At 43.2% G+C, this 19299-nt stretch overlaps 2 long non-coding RNA genes and 1 pseudogene across 5 annotated transcripts in view; 2 read left to right on the top strand and 1 right to left on the bottom strand.

The window, feature by feature from the left end:
* The window catches only part of LOC309614090, a 41506-nt gene extending 22209 nt beyond the window's left edge, over positions 1-19297 (bottom strand). The window contains exons 1-3 of one of the 3 annotated variants that reach the window (XR_014236006.1): positions 18940-19297; positions 12031-12069; positions 4859-4904 (exon numbers count right to left, since the gene is read on the bottom strand). This is a non-coding gene — a long non-coding RNA (uncharacterized lncRNA). Of the gene's footprint in view, positions 1-4858; positions 4905-12030; positions 12778-18939 lie in introns of those variants that run through there. The other 2 variants (XR_014236007.1, XR_014236008.1) reach the window with 2 other exon arrangements.
* Positions 1-19299, top strand: part of LOC309614097 — a 150795-nt gene that overhangs the window by 101030 nt on the left and 30466 nt on the right. The window lies entirely within an intron of this gene.
* On the top strand, positions 8158-10795 carry LOC309614034 (mitogen-activated protein kinase 6 pseudogene; annotated as a pseudogene). Its single transcript has one exon. The product of its transcript is annotated as a mitogen-activated protein kinase 6 pseudogene (transcript).

Below are 19299 nucleotides of genomic sequence, written 5' to 3'. Positions count from 1 at the left end.
AAACTTAAACAGTCAGCAGCCACTGCCCAGGTGAAGATCAATAATAGTTAACATTTATTGAGTGCTTTATTACACACCAGGCCCTACGCTAATTGTTTAACATGAACTATCTCTCATTTGATCCTTGAGGCAATCTCCAGGTAGCTTCTATTATTATTCAGATGAGGAAGCTGAAGGTCAAAGAGGTAAGGAACAATCCAAGGTCAGACAGTGGGTGTAAATGGCTGAGCTGGGATTCAAACCCCGGTCCATCTGATTCTGGCGCAGGGCTCTCAACCAGGAGGCCAATGTGGGGGAGGACACAAGGGAAGGTTCCCACATGGAGAAAGGAGCCGCTGACAAATCCTGAAGGCAGGTAAGAGGGCAGTGTGGGCTGAGGCCACAGGGGATGCGGTTTCCAAAAGGCCACAGTTCTCCTTAGAGGGGACAGGAAGGCTTCCTGGAGGTGGTACCATTTGGACTGGTTCTATGTCTCCAGCCCAGAAAGGAGGACTTTTACTGGCTTATCAGCTCAAGTGATTTCACATCAGACACACATGGGTTCAAATCCTAATTGTGTCACTCTCTAGATTTCTTTTTTAAACAGCATTATTGAAGTATAATTGATATACAATAAATGACACCTATTTAAATTGTATAATTTGATGAATTTTGATATCTGTACATACCCATGAACTCATTCACCACAATCAAGATGATGAATGTTTCCATCACCCCAAAATTTTCTCCTAAGGCCCCTTTATAAGCCGTCCCCTCCTCATTGCATCCCCATTCACAGGCAACCATGGTCACCATAGATTACTTTCTTTCACTATAGATTACTTTAAATTTTCTGGAATTTTATAGAAATGACATCATACAATTTGTACTTTTTTGTCTGGCTTTTTTCATTCTATTTTGAGATTCATCCATATTGCTCACATAGCAATAGTTTGTTCTTTTTTATTGCTAAATTATATATATATAGTAATACATACATCTTCTGTGATATATATATATATATATCTATATATCTATATCTATATCTATATCTATATATATATCTCACAGTGTGTTTATCTCATTCCCCTGTGGATGGACATTTTTTCCCCAGTATTTTGGGCTATTATAAAAGAAGCTGCTAAGAACATTCAGGTACATGTCTTTGAGTACACAAATATTTTCATTACTCTTCGGTAAATACCTACGAGTATGATTGCTGGGTCATATAAGTGTATGTTTAACTTTTTAAGAAACTGCTGCAAACTATTTTCCAAAGTAGTGCAAGATAGTACAACAAAGCAGTTGTACTATCTTGCATTTCCAAGTGTATGAGAGTTCCAGCTGCTACAGTGAGTCTTTTCAATTTTAGCCATTCCAGATGCACTAGTTTTTGTTGTTGTTGTTGTTTTTTAATCTGTGGACCCCATAAACAGTTCCTTAGACTTCCTGAGCCTCTGTTTTCTCATGTATAAAATGGAGATAATCATGTCAGCTTTGAAAGGTAGTGAAGATACAGTGAACTAGGACATATGGAGACTAGGACACAGTAAGTGCTTCATTAAAGGTGGCTATTTTATTACAACTGAACCCCAGCCATCCCATGGTCTGGCGACTTATCCCAGGACACAGCATCCTCAACTAGATGGTAAAGGCTGCCTCCTTTGCATGGGGTCAGTGCTGCTAGCCTGGAGGAATAATAATAGCGACATTGATGGTGCCAGGCGCTATGCTTGGTGCTTGTGTCTGCTTGATCCTTATAAAGCTGTGTGAGGTGGTGGTTGTTTTTCTCCATTTTACAGATGAGGAAAACTAAGGTGTAGTAACCAGACATTGGCCAAGGTCACACAGCAGTTAAGTGATTGTGCTGGGTTTTGAACCTAGGTCAGTGCGATCTGGGGTCCAGAAGTCTTGCTAGTGGAGGGCCTGGCTCAGAACTAGTAAGATGGCCCTATCACAAAGGCATGCCCTGGACCTCCCTGGCGGTCCAGTGGTTAAGACTCAAGTGCTTCCACTTCCGGGGGCACGGGTTGATCCCTGGCTGGGGAACTAAGATCCTGCATGCTGCAGCAAGGCAAAAAAAAGCATGTCCTGAGGCTCTGGCTGTCTTCAGGCAGGTTCCCTGGAAGTGGAGCCTGAGGCAGGGTTGGGTACTTGTGGTTTATTAAGGAAGGAACCTGTAAGGGAGGGAGGGAAGTGGATAGGCAGGGAACGGAACAAGGATGTGGTCTCAGGTGAAGTCTCGCAAGGGGGCTGGTCTTTCGTTCCTGTCCCTCGGTACCAGCTGGTCATTGGCTGTGAGTTACTCTGTGGGTGAGGTGACTCCTGACACAGTTCTCAGGAGAAGGAGAAACAGTAGGCCATTAGAAGCCAACAACTGAAGCATCTGGGGGGGATGGGCGTGCTGGCCCCATAAAGGACCCAAGAGGTTCCCAGAAGCACTCACACTTCTTGCCTGCCTAATGAACCAAGCTCTAGGGCATTCTGTAACATTCACTTCTCAGGCTTGTTTTGGATAATTCTCCATCTTGCTGCGACCAGTATGTTGAACAAACCTTACCTGTGGCATGATCAAAACACACTTTTATTTTTGCCTCCCAATGTCCCTTTTAAAATGTATTCAGTGGAGAGACTTTTCCCCACCACTAGGTGAAAACCCATCCCCATTACTTTTCTGCTCACTCTCTAGAAACAGACAGTGCTATGGTCACTTTAGGTCACAAACACAATATCAATTTAGCAAACAGAACGTCCAGTCAAGCTACTAATCAAAACTCCCAGCCTGATTTGGGTTTAGACCTTCTCCCCTGGCCCCACCTGGCACTGCTTCAGGCTGGCAGCCCCACTGCTGCCCTGGAGAAGGTAGCGGGGGTAGCGCCTCTCCTTCTCCTCCCCTCTCCCACACATGGGGCCAAGGGGGCTGGGTAGAGACGGGGAAAGGAGAGGAGGGTCTCACTTGACCTGCTGCCATCCTGGCTGGCTCTGAGCTCTCTGTGCCCAGCAGACATTTAAAGCTGCCCCTTTCTGTCATGGGACGCTGTTGCGGGCTCATGGAAATGGCCATTGTGCCAGCCCTTCTCACTCTTGACCTTGATGGACGCAAGGGGGTCTCTTCCTGGGAGTCCCTAGCAACTCCTTCCTCAGCCCGTAGGCATCTAACATCGAATTCTAGCTTCTTGCTGAAGGTCCTATGGGACAGGGCCCAAGATGGCCCCTTACATGTGCTCTCTGCCCATGCTGGTCCATGGGAAATACTCAAGCAGACTTTGCCCTGAAGCACCTGGGTGTGTGGCCTGACCTCAGCACACCCACACTCTCTGGCTTCTTCACCAGTGCAGCTGGGCAGCCCATCTCTCCCAGCCTCTAGATGTTGCTGCTCACATCAGACCACAAGGCCCCCACAGGGGTCACATGTTAGCCTCTCCAAATAGTCACCTCCTCCAGAAGAGCACCCATTACCCCGTTCTACCCTTCCCCAAAGATGGCCACCAAAGGAGTCCATGCTCCTCTTCCCATCATAGGAAAATGTGCATGAAAGTGGAAGTAATCATACATATAGGGGTTTTGAGTGACCACGGCCAAATTTTATCAGTTGTGAACTTTGGACTGTTCTCTTGAAAAGTGATCACTGGCTGTCACGGCAGAACCTTCTAGAAACATTGTACAAGTCACATCCACCTCCCTGAGCCTCAGCTTTCTCATATCTTCGTGGAGGTGACAATACCTACCTAACTGGCTTGTTGTGAAGGCTGAGTGATGTCGTGAATCTCCAAAGCGCTGCCGGATCTGACTCTGGGTCCACAATCACGGACCAGCAACTCCATCTTCGAGTGACTGTTTCTATGTGATTTTGCCTCCCTGGGTCTCAGTTTTCTCACCTGTCAAATGTTACTTGTGAGAGCCCCTATCCAATAGAGTCTTTGCGAGGTTAGTTGGGTGAATACTTGTGAAGTGCTTAGCACAGTGCCTGGTATTTGGTAAGAACTCGGTCCTTCTGGGTGTAAATGATACAGTGAGGCTGAACTGGGCAGGCTCTTCGGGTGGTACTGGTGGGGCAGGGGGTGTGATGTCTCCACCCCTCCTGGTCCCCTCACCATTCCAGGCCCTGTTTGGGAAGTGCTTCAGCCCGGTTGCCTATGCCTCCAAGCAGTCATGCTGACTCAGGTTAGAAAATCAATGTGTGACCAGAAAAACACAGCTGGGCTCTCACCTCTTCTGGGAAATCCACACAGCCAGCCCACAGCACGTCTTTATTTCAAGTCAGAGAGGTGACCAGCTCTATTCTGGGTCCTGATTCCGAGGCTCTTATGAGCAAAAAGCTTGGCACACAGAGAAACAGAAGTCTCTGGCTCACGGGGTCCACGGATCATGAGCTTTGCACGACTCCCTGATGGGGTCAGGCATATCTGGCCCCTGCCAAGCCCCTGATTTCTCCCAGCCCTGGTCTGGATAATTCTCAAGCCAAGTCAGGCTCTGGACGGCTGGTTGGGCAACCAATGACCTCAGACTGGGTCAGATCCATCAGGTGAACATCCGGTTAAGAGCAGGGAACATTTCGTCCTTCAGATTCACAGGGCCAAAGAGTATGAACCCTCCCCATCCACGATTCAAACCCGTGACACGGCCATTTACTTTGGGCAGGTTCCTTCACGCCTCTGAGTTCTCATCTGTCAAATGCAGGCTAACGAGCATCTGCACCTTCTAGGACTGTTGTGAGATTCAGGTAATGAGTGTCAAGGGATGGCACAGACATTGGCAGGCACTCAGTAAGGGGGGTGGAGAGTTATTATCACAAACGGGGGCACTGGGCACCAAATAGAAAACAGTTAGAGCCACTGGGGAGCCAGACTGCCTGGGTTCAAAACCAGGCTACTCTCACCTTCTGTGTGGCCATGGAAAACCTTTCTGAGTCTCAGTTTTCATCTCTGTAAAATGGGAATAATAACAATAGGGTTATGAGGAGTCAGTTAGATTAGATATACTGGGAACAGTTCCTGGCACATAATAATCACTTAATAAGCATGAACTACTTTTGATTAGTCACACAAGTTAGTCATGGCACTGAAATCACACCGGTGAGGGTGTTTGACAGGATTAACAGGGACCGGAACTCATATTTAGTGAGTACCTACTATGTAGCGGGTGCTCCCAGAAGCCATATATTCATAGATATGTATATGTACACACATCCACAAACACACAGTGAGGTAGGTGCTTACGTTTTCATGTTTTAAAACCTTTATGTTGTAAAACAAACTACAGATGCAGAAAATCATACAAATTAAAATTGTAGCTTAGTGAGTTATTTCAAGGGAAACACCCTTGTACGGACCACCCGGTCACAACATAGAACTTTGCAGCCACCCCATAGGCCCCTCCATGTACCCCATCCCAGTCATAGCCCCTCCCCCCAAAAGTAACCACTTAGCTGACTTTTATAGTAATTTTATCCTTGCATTTAAAAAAAATTTTATTTATTTAATTTTGGCTGCATTGGGTCTTCGTTGCTTTCGCTAGTTGCCGCGAGCGGGGGCTACTCTTCGTTGCAGTGTGTGGGATTCTCATTGCGGTGGCTTCTCTTGTTGCGGAGCACGGGCTCTAGGCGCACGGGCTTCAGTAGTTGTGGCTCGGGGGCTGTAGAGCACAGGCTCAGTAGTTGCGGCTCAAGGGCTTAGCTGCTCTGCGGTGTGTGGGATCTTCCTGGACCAGGGCTCGAACCCGTGTCTCCTGCAGTGGCAGGCAGATTCCTAACCACTGCGCCACCAAGGAAGTCCCTATCCTTGCCTTTCTAAATCATTTAATCATCCAAGTGTGCATCCCTAGACATTAAAATTTAGTTTTGCCCATTTTTTAAAAATCTGATATGTTTTTAGGCCTCTTTTAATCCAAAGTTTCCCTCTATATCTCTTTCTTTCCCTTGCAGTTTATCTGTTGAAGAACTGAGGCTAATTGACCTGGAGAGTTTCTCAAAGTCTGGATTTTGTCAATTGCATCCTCATACTACAGCTCAGCATGGCCCTTTGACCTCTTCATTTCCTGCAAATTAGCAGCTGGATCAGACCTAGGTTCCATCCTGTTGGCATGATTTTAGGCAGTTCTGTGTTCTTTTATCGAGAAGCACATAGATGGCTGGAGTTTCGCTCTTTTCTTGATGTTAGCTGCTATTGTGTACAATGGCTAAGATATATTAATACATTGCAGGTTGCAAAATGACAATATTGCATCATTTTTTTCCTGTATTAGTGGTAATAAATTCATAAGAAGATGCTTTTCTTAATCTATGACTTGGTTACCCGTGGTAGAGTTCTCATAGGAAAAGCAAGGCCACCCTCAGAAGGTAAGCAATTAGTGTTTTTGCCAAATATTATTATGAACTTAGGGACTGAAACATACTTGATGAGTTTCAATCGATTGCAGTTATTGTCTTTGTTGCAGCTGAAATTGTCCCATCTTCAGGTTGGTTTCTGAGTCCTTTGGATGTGACCCTAGGGCCTTTGATAGCTTCCTTGTTGTCTGATATGACAAGATATTCCAGGCTTATCTTGTATATTTCCTGCTGCTGATCTGGAATCAGCAGTTTCTCCAGGATGTCCTTTTATTTTTTTAAATAGAAAATGGCATTTCAAGACTAGAATCTGAGTGGTAGGTACTACTAGAATAGTCATTGTTTCTATGCCTTTCTAGTGGATAGAACTAGGTATTTTATATCTATAAATATTTATATATAAATACATATGTACATAAAATATACCTACATATGTATATGTATATAAATATACATATATTATATATGTATACACATATAAAAATATATGTATATATTTATACATACATATGTATATTTTATGTATGTATATATATTTATATGTATGTGTGTATATACATACATAGTATGCTTTTTTTTTTTTAAAGTCACCTCTTGAACTCATACTGATTTTTCCAATGCAAATACAGCATTACAGGGCTTTAAATTAACCTCTTCTATATTACATCTGTATGTCCTTTCCCTCCACACTTAGCATATTTGATTTTCAAGGACACAGGAGATGATAAAATTGAAAGATTCTATAATTACTGATTTGCTTTAGCCCACTTTACACATACAACAGTCTTAGAATAACTATAGTAAAACTACCACTGTCAATTAGAATATTGAAAATGGATACAAAAAATTTTGATACACCATTCCCATTCTCTGCCACTCTGAGGGACTGTACTACAGCTACATTGTTAGAGCATATAGGCATTACATGCTTTATTGTCTCTCTTTTTACCATCATTTAGCTTTAGTTCTACCAGTAGATATATATTGAATGCTTAACCATTCCTGAAGCTCACTCCCTAGTAGACTCTTCAGAAAGGGCTCATGAAGAAAGTACTCCCTGAGTGCTTTCAGGTTGATAATAGTTCTTTACAGAAAGTCAGTTTTGCTGGATATAAAATCTTTGACTCATACTTTCTTTCTTTGAGTATCTTAAATATATTACACCCTTTGTTTCTGGCAGAAAGCACTGCTGATGAAGAGTCTCATTATTACCTCATAATAAAATCTTTTTGTCTAGATGCCCAAGATGCCTAAAGAATTTTTCTTGGTTACATGGCAGTGACTGCAACAAAGTGAGAGCCTCGGAGACGCCGCTGCCGCCAGCACAGCCAGAGACCTGAGCCGACACTGGGGGCTGTTCGTGGGCCCCGCACTCCCTAGATGAGTCGGAGAAGTCCCGTTGTATCAGAGTAAGATGGACGGTAGCTTTGATTGTGATTGTGGCGAGCTGGAGCCACCTGATCACTAACAAAAGACATCTGTTAACCAACAGCCACCTGGGCTTCCTGTTGAAACATACAGCAACAAAGGAAGAAAAGAAGCAAGACGGAAACAGTGCTTACCAGCACCTTAGAATGCTGCTGCTCAGGACCAGTCCAACACTGAATGTATCTACACTGTGAGGGGAATGTTTAAAGAAGCCTGTTGTGTGCAGATTTATTCACATTTTAGTTAAATGTTAAATCCTTCAGCACAATAAATCTGAGTGCATAGTATGTCATTTCATTCCGTTTGAGTTTCTTGAGTGTTTTCTTTAAATTCCTGCAGAGTTGCTGCCCCTTTCTTGAACTATGAGTCCTGCAATCTTTTTCATTCTCAGTATGAGTAGAGATTTTTTTTTTTTTTTTTTTTTTTTGAGTAGAGATTTTTGAGCTTTAAATCTAAGGGGAATTCAACAGGCCTGGTTGGCATATGCAATGAAACCATCTTGCTGTGGAAGCAAAATTAATTTTTTTCTACCTTTTTGAAAGATCTTTCCTTTTGATGCCAGTTTTCTTCCTTATTTATACAAGTTCAACAATTCAGAAGGAGAAGGCAATACTAAGGGTTTCAAAATGGCAGAGAAATTTGAAAGTCTCATGAACATTCATGGTTTTGATCTGGGCTCTAGGTATATGGACTTAAAACCATTGGGTTGTGGAGGCAATGGCTTGGTTTTTTCTGCTGTAGACAATGACTGTGACAAAAGAGTAGCCATCAAGAAAATTGTCCTTACTGATCCCCAGAGTGTCAAACATGCTCTACGTGAAATCAAAATTATTGGAAGACTTGACCATGATAACATTGTGAAGGTGTTTGAAATTCTTGGTCCTAGTGGAAGCCAGTTAACAGATGATGTGGGGTCTTACCGAACTGAACAGTGTTTACATTGTTCAGGAGTACATGGAGACAGACTTGGCTAATGTGCTGGAGCAGGGCCCGTTACTGGAAGAGCGTGCCAGGCTTTTCATGTATCAGCTGCTACGTGGGCTCAAATATATTCACTCAGCAAACGTACTGCACAGAGATCTCAAACCAGATAATCTTTTCATTAATACTGAAGACTTGGTGCTGAAGATAGGCAGATAGGTGACTTTGGTCTTGCACGGATCATGGATCCCCATTATTCCCATAAGGGTCATCTTTCTGAAGGACTGGTTACTAAATGGTACAGATCTCCAGGTCTTTTACTTTCTCCTAATAATTATACTAAAGCCATTGACATGTGGGCTGCAGGCTGCATCTTTGCTGAAATACTGACTGGTAAAACTCTCTTTGCAGGTGCCCATGAACTTGAACAGATGCAGCTGATTTTAGAATCTATTCCTGTCGTACATGAGGAAGGTCGTCAGGAGCTGTTCAGCGTAATTCCAGTTTACATTAGAAATGACATGACTGAGCCACACAAACCTTTAACTCAGCTGCTTCCGGGAATTAGTCGAGAAGCACTGGATTTCCTGGGACAAACTTTGACATTTAGCCCCATGGATCGGTTGACAGCAGAAGAAGCGCTTTCCCATCCTTACATGAGCATTTATTCTTTTCCAATGGATATGCCAATTTCAAGTCATCCTTTTCATATTGAAGATGAAGTTGATGATATTTTGCTTATGGATGAAACTCATAGTCACATTTATAACTGGGAAAGGTACCATGATTGTCAATTTTCAGACCATGATTGGCCTATACATAACAACTTTGATATTGATGAAGTTCAGCTTGACCCAAGAGCTCTGTGCCATGTCACTGATGAAGAAGAAGTACAAGTCGATCCTTGAAAATATTTGGATGGAGATCGTGAAAAGTATTTGAAGGATCCTGCTTTTGACACCAGTTACTCTACTGAGCCTTGTTGGCAATACTCAGATCATCATGAAAACAAATATTGTGATCTGGAGTGTAGCCATACTTGTAACTACAAAACGAGGTCATCATCATATTTAGATAACTTAGATTGGAGAGAGAGTGAAGTTAATCATTACTGTGAACCCAAGCTTATTATAGATCTTTCCAGTTGGAAAGAACAAAGCAAAGAAAAATCTGAAAAGAAAGGCAAGTCAAAATGTGAAAAGAATGGATTGGTTAAAGCCCAGATAGCTCTAGAGGAAGCATCACAGCAACTGGCTGAAAAAGAAAGGGAAAAGAATCAGGGATTTGACTTTGATTCCTTTATTGCAGGAACTATTCAACTTAGTTCACAACATGAGCCTACTGATGTTGTTGACAAATTAAATGACTTGAATAGCTCAGTGTCCCAACGAGAATTGAAAAGTTTGATATCAAAGTCAGTAAGCCGAGAAAAGCAGGAGAAAGTAATGGCCAATTTGGCTCAATTAGAAGCCTTGTACCAGTCTTCTTGGGATAGCCAGTTTGTGGGTGGTGGGGAGGTCTGTTTTCTCATAAATCAGTTTTGTTGTGAGGTAAGGAAGGATAAGCAAATTGAAAAGGAAAACACTTACACCAGTTACCTGGACAAGTTCTTTAGCAGGAAAGGGGATACTGAAATGCTAGAAACTGAGCCGGTAGAGGATGGGAAGCTTGGGGAGAGAGGAAATGAGGAAGGATTTCTGAACAACAGTGGGGAGTTCCTCTTTAACAAGCAGCTTGAATCCATAGGCATCCCACAGTTTCACAGTCCAGTTGGGTCACCACTTAAGTCAATACAGGCCACATTAACACCTTCTGCTATGAAATCTTCCCCTCAGATTCCTCATAAAACATACAGCAGCATTCTGAAACATCTGAACTAAAACACTCAGCAGACATTTCTTTTTGTATTCTTCATGAAATGTGTTTTGTCTTCTTTATTACTAGTGCTTAAGTCATTTTTTTACTTGAATCAGATGGTGTCATTTAGAAAGGATTTTTTTCTTGGTTTTTAGAATCCAGACTTTTTTCCTACATGTGAGATGGTTTTCATTTTAACTGGCATGTCGTTTGCACACAAAAATAAAGAATAGTGCAAAATAATGCAATGCAGGAGGAGACAAAAGAAATGCACTAAGACAAGTAAAAAACATTCTCTCGGGGCTTCCCTGGTGGCGCAGTGGTTGAGAATCTGCCTGCTGGTGCAGGGGACACGGGTTCGAGCCCTGCTCTGGGAAGATCCCACATGCCGCGGAGCAACTAGGCCCGTGAGCCACGATTGCTGAGCCTGCGTGGCTGGAGCCTGTGCTCCGCAACGAGAGAGGCCGCGACAGTGAGAGGCCCGCGCACCGCGATGAAGAGTGGCCCCTGCTTGCCGCAACTGGAGAAAGCCCTCGCACAGAAACGAAGACCTAACACAGCCATAAATAAATAAATAAAGGAGTTCCTTTAAAAAAAAACAAAAAACAAAAAACATTCTCTCATAGAACAATGATCTGTTTTACAGGAAACAAAAATCTTGCCTTGAAATTTACACAGTGAGACTGTACATAATTGCATGAAAATATCTATTTTTTTCCCAAAACATTTTTCATTCATGAGTATTTTCAAGTTTTTCATACTGTACACATTTCTTAAAAACACATGATACCAGCAGCAACTGAAAATGAATGCCAAATTTGGTACACATGTGTTATCTACCTCAAGGAAACAAAAGTATGTGGCAGGGCTTCCCTGGTGGCGCAGCGGTTGAGAATCTGCCTGCCAATGCAGGGGACACGGGTTCGAGCCCTGGTCTGGGAAGATCCCATATGCCGCGGAGCAACTAGGCCCGTGAGCCACAATTACTGAGCCTGCGCGTCTGGAGCCTGTGCTCCGCAACAAGAGAGGCCACGATAATGAGAGGCCCGCGCACCGCGATGAAGAGTGGCCCCCACTTGCCAAAACTAGAGAAAGCCCTTGCACAGAAACGAAGACCCAACACAGCCATGAATAATAAATAAATAAATAAAACTTAAAAAAAAAAAAGTATGTGGCAAAACATATATCACCCATAGTGCTTCACAGTATGCACTTCTATTTAGCCAACATTTATTGTAGTAAACTATTCTTAATAAGATTCACTCACCATTTATAAATGTTCTGGTATGCATTCTTTATAGTGAAGTGTTACTACATCACATCTTATTTATTTTAGCAAATCAGTATATTTTCTGTATTTAATTATAAAAATTAACAGCTTTTGAAATTTATTTGCAAATACACTTTTTCCATTTGGCACTATGGTTTGTTGCCTACTTAGCTGAATATATAATGTCAGTTTATCCTAAGGCTGTCCATGATTAATTTACTTAAGTATTCATTTTAACTAAAGTACTCACTGCGTATAGGAATTTGTACTTCGGAGGTGCTTGATCTATCTACAAAGAAAAATTAGGAATTACTTTATTATAAAATGCTCCTAGAAGTCTTAATTGTGTTTATTAAAAAAAAAACAAACTGTAATGTTAGACCTATGAGCATGGAAGTAATTAAGGTACATCATTATTGTAGTTTAAAAGTTGTACATGAGGGACTTCCCTGGTGGCGCAGTGGTTAAGAATCCGCCTGCCAATACAGGGGACATGGGTTCAAGCCCTGGTCCAGGAAGATCCCACATGCCGCGGAGCAACCAAGCCCATGTTCCACAACTACTGAGCCTGTGCTCTACAGCCTGCGAGCCACAACTACTGAGCCCACGTGCTGCAACTACTGAAGCTCGGATGCCTAGAGCCCGTGCTCTGCAACAACAGAAGCCACCGCAGTGAGAAGCCCGAGCACCACAAAGAAGAGTAGCCCCCGCTCGCCGCAACTAGAGAAAGACCGCGCTCAGCAACAAAGATCCAATGCAGCCAAAAATAAATAAAAATAAATAAATTTATGAAAAAAGAAGAAGTAGGCATGCATTAAATACTAATATGGAATGATCACCATGATGTATTTAAAAAAAAAAAGTACATAAGACATATTTTGTTTTTACTGTATGTTTTTACTGAATGATCTATTCCCCATCCCAAGGCAAGCATGAATAAAATTAGGTTAAATGTAAAAAAAAAAAAATTTGTTTTCTTTTCTCTTTAAAAACTAGTCATTTTTGGGCTTCCCTGGTGGCGCAGTGGTTGGGAGTCTGCCTGCCAATGCAGAGGACACGGGTTCGAGCCCTGGTCTGGGAAGGTCCCACATGCCACGGAGCAACTAAGCCCGTGAGCCACAACTACTGAGCTTGCGCGTCTGGAGCTCGTGCTCCGCAACGGGAGAGGCCACGACAGTGAGAGGCCCACGCACCACGATGAAAAGAGGCCCCCGCTCGCCACAACTGGAGAAAGCCCTCGCACAGAAACGAAGACCCAACACAGCCAAAAATAAATAAATAAATAAATAAATTTATTAAAAAAAAAAAAATTAAAAAAAAAAACTAGTCGTTTTACCAAACTATGTCGTCTTTTTAAATTCAATTAATTAATTTATTTATTTTTTGGCTGTGTTGGGTCTTCGTTGCTGTGCACGGGCTTTCTCTAGTTGTGGCGAGCAGAGGCTACTCTTCATTGCGGTGCGCGGGCTCAGTAGCTGTGGCTCGCGGGCTGTAGAGCACAGGCTCAGTAGTTGTGGCACATGGGCTTAGTTGCTCCGTGGCATGTGGGGTCTTCCTGGACCAGGGCTCGAACCCGTGTCCCCTGCACTGGCGGGTGGATTCTTAACCATTGCGCCACCAGGAAAGTCTCTAAACTATGTCTTGATATTGGTCATTCTGGGTCGTTGATGTATTCCCTTGCTTTGATTTTTTTTTTGTTCCCTTCAGTGACTCCTGTTATTCATATGTTGGATTCTCATTGCCTATCTTTAATATATGTCACTTCCTCTCAAATTCTTTTGTTTTTAATTTTCATTTTTACAATTGCCCCCTTTTTCCTATTTATCTCAAAACACTATTTGCTGATTTTATTTTTGCCCTTATGTTCCATTTAGTTTAGTTTTCATTTTTTAAAATAGTTGTTCTTTTATTTTTAGTTCTTGCACAAGATATCACCCCTTTTCTGAATTTTTATAATTCTGATTTATGTTGTTCTTTTTTGTCCTATCATTTTGTGAATATCTTTTAGCCTGTTTTAACCTTTTTTTAAAAAATGTCTTTTTGGAATGCTTTCACTGTCTGTAGGGATGTTATTTTCCTCTTTATTCTCTCTCCCTCTGTCTCTCTCATTCATAGTAAATTTTGTATTCCCAGGATTTGACTTTGATACTTTTCCATTGCTTGTTTTAATGTGAGATTGGTTTTTCTGAACACTGAGAAGGAGGCTTGGTTAAGATAGCTTTTCTGTCTTCACAGAGCTCTCCTTTCTGTTGTTTCTGCATATTGTTAAAAAAAAAACCCAGGGCTTTCCTGATGGCGCAGTGGTTGAGAGTCTGCCTGCTGATGCAGGGCACACGGGTTCGAGTCCTGGTCTGGGAAGATCCCACATGCCGCGGAGTAACTGGGCTCGTGAGCCACAATTACTGAGCTTGCGCGTCTGGAGCCTGTGCTCCGCAACAAGAGAGGCCGCGATAATGAGAGGCCCGCACACCATGATGAAGAGTGGCCCCCACTTGCCGCAACTAGAGAAAGCCCTCACACAGAAACGAAGACCCAACACAGCCATAAATAAATTAATTAATTAATTAAATAAACCCAAAGTTTAAAAAAAAAAAAAAAGTAAGCTGAAATATTAAAAAAAAAAACAAAACCCAAAACTATGGCCTGTTCTCTAAGGTTTTTCTGGCTCTGTTCCCCGTCCTCACTTTCTTTTTTTTTTTATTTTATTTTGTACTGGGATGTAGTTGATTAACAATGTTGTGTTAGTTTCAGGTGTACAGAGCAGTGATTCAGTTATATATTCATATACATGTATCTGTTCTTTTTCAAATTCTTTTCCCATTTAGGTTGTTACATAATATTGAGCAGAGTTCCCTGTGTTATACAGTAGGTCCTTGTTAGTTACCCATTTTAAATATAGCCATGTGTACATGTCAATCCCAAGCTCCCTAACTGTCCCTCCCCTCCACCCTTCCCCCTGCCCCCACTTTCATCTAGCCCTTCTCTTTCTTTCATGTCTGCTTTCCCTATTCTGCTCAGTTTTGATTCCCTTCCCTATAGTTTCTCCTCAGCACAGGACCTGCCCTGGAAGACTTGGTGGTTATTTCAAGAATTCAAAGGAGTTAAACTCCATTAGCCCTTAGGCCTTATGGCAGGGCCCTTGCCCTCACCCATGATAGGAGTTGGCACAATCCTTTCCAGTGTCAGCTGCTGTTCTCAGATTGCCCCGCCATGCTTTCCCATGAATATATGTTGCAATCTGGGGTTTCTCCAGTTCTCAGGTCTGTCAGACACCTTGTTGCTTGCTGTTTATTTCTCCTTCACAGTGGCCCCAGTGGCACGTGGGCCTCATAGCTGTTGCTGATTTGTCCTCACTCACTTGTGTTTTGGAGCTCATGAAGATACCTGGTCACCTCGTTTTGTTGTAAGTGTGTGTATGGAATTTTCTGTTCTATTTCGAATCTTCTGTTTCTATGTGGTGATTTGGGAGGAATCAAATCTATGCTGGGCATCACTGCCTTCATCTTACCAGAATTCCCAACTGCTATCATTTTTACAGATGAGGAAACTGAGCCCCAGGGTGATTTGCCCAACATCACACAGCTAGTGGCAGAGGATAAATGTGTGTGAGTCTGCTGTCCTGCATGGTACAGAGAAGATGCTTAATGTACACTACTCTTCCCTGTCTCCTTCCCTTCCTCCCTGTTTCCATCTGTCAGTGTCCCTTCAGGATACCGTTACTGAAAATTAAATGAGATTAACCAGGTAAAGAGCTCATCACACTGCCAATGAAAATGTGTTCAACAAATAGTAGCTGTCAGTATAGAATTTATGGTTGAAGGAACCAAGGGTTAGAGAGGTAAATAACTGCTCCAAGGTTACACAGCTGGTGAGTGACACAGAAAGGATTTAGACTCAGGTCTGCCTGACCAAAAGCCAGCTTGCTTCCTCCTATACCAGTGATTCATAACTGGGGGCAATTTTGTCCCCCAGGGCATATTTTGCAATGTCTAGAGACATTTTTTGCTTTTCACCACTGTGAGTGTGGGGTGCTGTCATCTAGTGAGTAGAGGCCAGGGATGCCAATAAACACCCTACAATGTACAGAATGGCATAATCCACTCCCAACAAGACTTGTCCAGCCCCAAATGTCAATAGTGCCAAGGTTGAGAAATTATGTCCTCTACCAAGAATCAATACTGAAGCTAGTTCTAGATTGTCTGAGCTCAGAATCGCACGCCTTGAAAACAGACGGCTCAGGCTCCTCCAGCACATAGCCAATGTCCAGCTTTTTCCTTCAGAGACAGGATGAAGCTAGGAGGGTAAGGTGTTTAGAGCCCTCCAAACCAAGACGCTTCTGCTCTTGAGTGGTACGGTCATCACCAGTCAACAGACACTTCATGAGTCGATGTACCAGAATTCTGCATATGCCATCCCACTGAATTCTCCCAAGGCCCCCCTACACAAGGGACACTACCTCTCATTTGACACATGAAGAAATGGACCTTTTCAAGGAGTGGTTCAAAGTCTGTTACTTCTGAATGGCCAAGGCAGAAACTTAGAAGACAGAAGTTCAAATCCCAACTCAACCACAGACTCATCATGTGACCATAGGCAAATTCTTCCCCTTCTCTGAGCCTCTTTCCCAACATGTAAAAATAAAGAGGCAGGTCTACATTTACTCTAAGACAAAGTAAAATTGGGGGCTATAGTTTCATACAGACGTGGGCTCAGATCCTGCTCTTTCACTGAATATCTTGAGCCCCCGGGCAAGTGACTTTCCTTTTCCAGGTTTCAGTTTCCTCATCTGTAAATTAGATAATCCTAGCTTGCTGTTCACAGAGTTGTAGTAAGATGTAATTGAAATCATACAAGCAAACTATTTAGCACAGTACCTGGAGTATATAATTCCTCAAAAAATGAAAATTCTTTTTGTTGTCATTGTTGTTCATCTGAGACTCTTCCAATCCTGACATAATTGGTTTTATAAGGTGTAACACCAGGAGGAACCAAACATAATGACCCTCAAGGATGGGACAGGGACTTCTGGGAAATCTCCAAATCCCTTCTCAGCCCTCACCTGACTTTGAGACCAGGACCTGCACTCCTCTCCCCCTGCTGGCAGTACGTGGGACTGCAACCTGGACTCTGGCTACCACCGGGTGGTGGGGGGGGTTGAAGGTCTGGCTGAGGAGAGGGGTTTATCCCAAATGCCTAGGACGACATGGTTTGGACAGGATCATCCCTTGCCTTTTGCCACAAGAGCTGCCATTTTTAAAAACACTCACTGTTTGCCTGGCATGGGGCAAGGTGTTTCCTCTTAAAAACTTATTTAATCAGCTTTTTGCCCATGAAGAACTAGAATCTTTGGAAGTTTGAATGATTTGGCCAAGGTCACACAGCTGGGAATAGGGATGCCAGATTGTGGTAGGCTGAATATTGGCCCCCCAAAGATGTCCTTGTCCTAATCTCTGGAACTTGTGCATATCTTACCTGATATGGTAAAAGGAACTTTGCAGATGTGATTAAGTTAAGGATCTTGAGATGGGAGACATTATATCTATAGTCAACAATAATGTACTGTACTCTTAAAAATTGGTTAAGGGACTTCCCTGGTGGCGCAGTGGTTGGGAGTCCACCTGCCAATGCAGGAGACGTGGGTTTGATCCCTGGTCCGGGAAGATCCCACATGCCGTGGAGCAACTAAGCCCGTGCACCACAACTACTGAAGCCCGCGCACCTAGAGCCCGTGTTCCGCAACAAGAGAAGCCACCTCAATGAGAAGCCCGCGCACTGCAATGAGGAGCAGCCCCCGCTCGCCACAACTAGAGAAAGCCCGTGCGCAGCAACGAAGACCCAATGCAGCCAAAAATAAATAAATAAATTTATAAAAAAAAAAAATTGGTTAAGAGGGTAGATCACATGTTAAATACTTTTACCACAAGAAACAATTTTAAGAAATATTTTTAAAGAGGGAGGCAGGAAGATCACAGTCAGCAGTAGATATGACACCAGAAGTAAGAGGTTAAAGCAATTCGAGGAAGGGACCATGATTTATGGAATGCAAGTGGCCTCTGGAAGCTAAAAAGGCAAGGAAATGCATTCCCTCCCCCCATTGAAGTCCCCAGAGAGAATGCATCCTTGCCAGCACCTTGACTTTAGACTTCTGACCTGCAGAACTATAAAATAAATTTGTGTTGTTTCAAGCCACTAAGTTTGTAATAATTTATTACAGCAGCAATATGAAATTAATACATAGATTTAGGAAAAAAATCAAACAAAAACACAGGATGCCCAAGAATTCCCTGGTGGTCCAGTGGTTAGGACTCCGTGCTCTCATTGCTGAGGGCCCAAGTTCAATCCCTGGTTGGGGAACTAAAATCCCACAAGCTGCGTGGCGTGGCCAAAAAAATGTTTTTAATTAAAAAACCCAAAAGAACCACAGGATGCCCAGTTAAATTTGAATTTCTGATAGACAACAATTTTTTGGTATAAGTACATCCCAAAAGTTGCATACTTAAAAAGAAATGATTGTTTGTATGAAATTCAAATTTAACTGAGTCTTCTGTACTTTATCCTAGAAGTGATAGAGCCAGAGCAGGAGTGAAACCCAGGATCCTCCACCCCTAACCCCCAGCCCATCTAACATCTGGCAGAAACTGCCATGTTCTTCTGGCCCACCTATGTCAGTTCCCATCTCCCTGCAACTCCTCTTGCCCCAAGAGTAGGGAAAGGAACAGATTGTTTAAGGTCATCTCCTGGATACTCCTTTGGGCTGTTGAGTCCTCCTGGACCACACAATTTCTCTCTAGAAATGGTTTAGTGTCTTTACCAAGACATTAGTATTACTCTGCTTGAAAGAGGGGCCTCAAGATTGTCTCAAAGTTGTAGCTGCACAAAATATATGGGCGGGGCGGGGCGGGGCGGGGCGGGGCGGGTTGGGGGTTGTGCTGGGGATTTTAATGGACTGGAGGCCGGCGCTAGTAAAGCCTTTTTCAAACCACCACTTTCTGAAAAGGACTTCATGAACCCCAAAGCAGGAAACAATTATTGAATCAATATTCCAGAGCAAGAATCATGTTACAGACGAGGAAACTGAGGCCCAAGGAGGAAGGGGGACTTGCTCAAAGTCACTTGGCTAAAGACAGACAGACAGACGTCCCCTGAATTGGAATCTTACCCTTTGGAGCAGCCAGTCCTGGTGGCAGCTCTGGTGGGGAGAATACTGGAATGCTAATCCCGAGGTCTAGGTTTGAAACTCTATACTTCATTGATTGCGTTTCCCTTTCATAAAATAGTAGGATTCCATTTGAGGATTTAATGAGATGATGGATGTAAAACACCAGGTAAATAGTTAATATGTTCTCGGAAAACGGCAGTTTCTTCCCTTCCTTCTCTGGGCATCAGCTTCCTCATCTATACCAGCTCAACCTGGTCGTGCTCCCTGGGCCTCCCAGCCACTCTCTTCCCAGGCTCAGGTCCCACTGCGCCGTCCTGGCCGCCAGGTGGGGACCGAAAGCAGGCAATTCGAGGAGATGTC

The sequence above is a fragment of the Balaenoptera borealis genome (assembly GCF_965194805.1).
Source record: "Balaenoptera borealis genome assembly, chromosome: 16".
Classification (NCBI taxonomy): domain Eukaryota; kingdom Metazoa; phylum Chordata; class Mammalia; order Artiodactyla; family Balaenopteridae; genus Balaenoptera; species Balaenoptera borealis.
The sequence above is the reverse complement of the archived record's forward strand: the minus strand, read 5'-3'. Positions and strand labels throughout refer to the sequence as shown.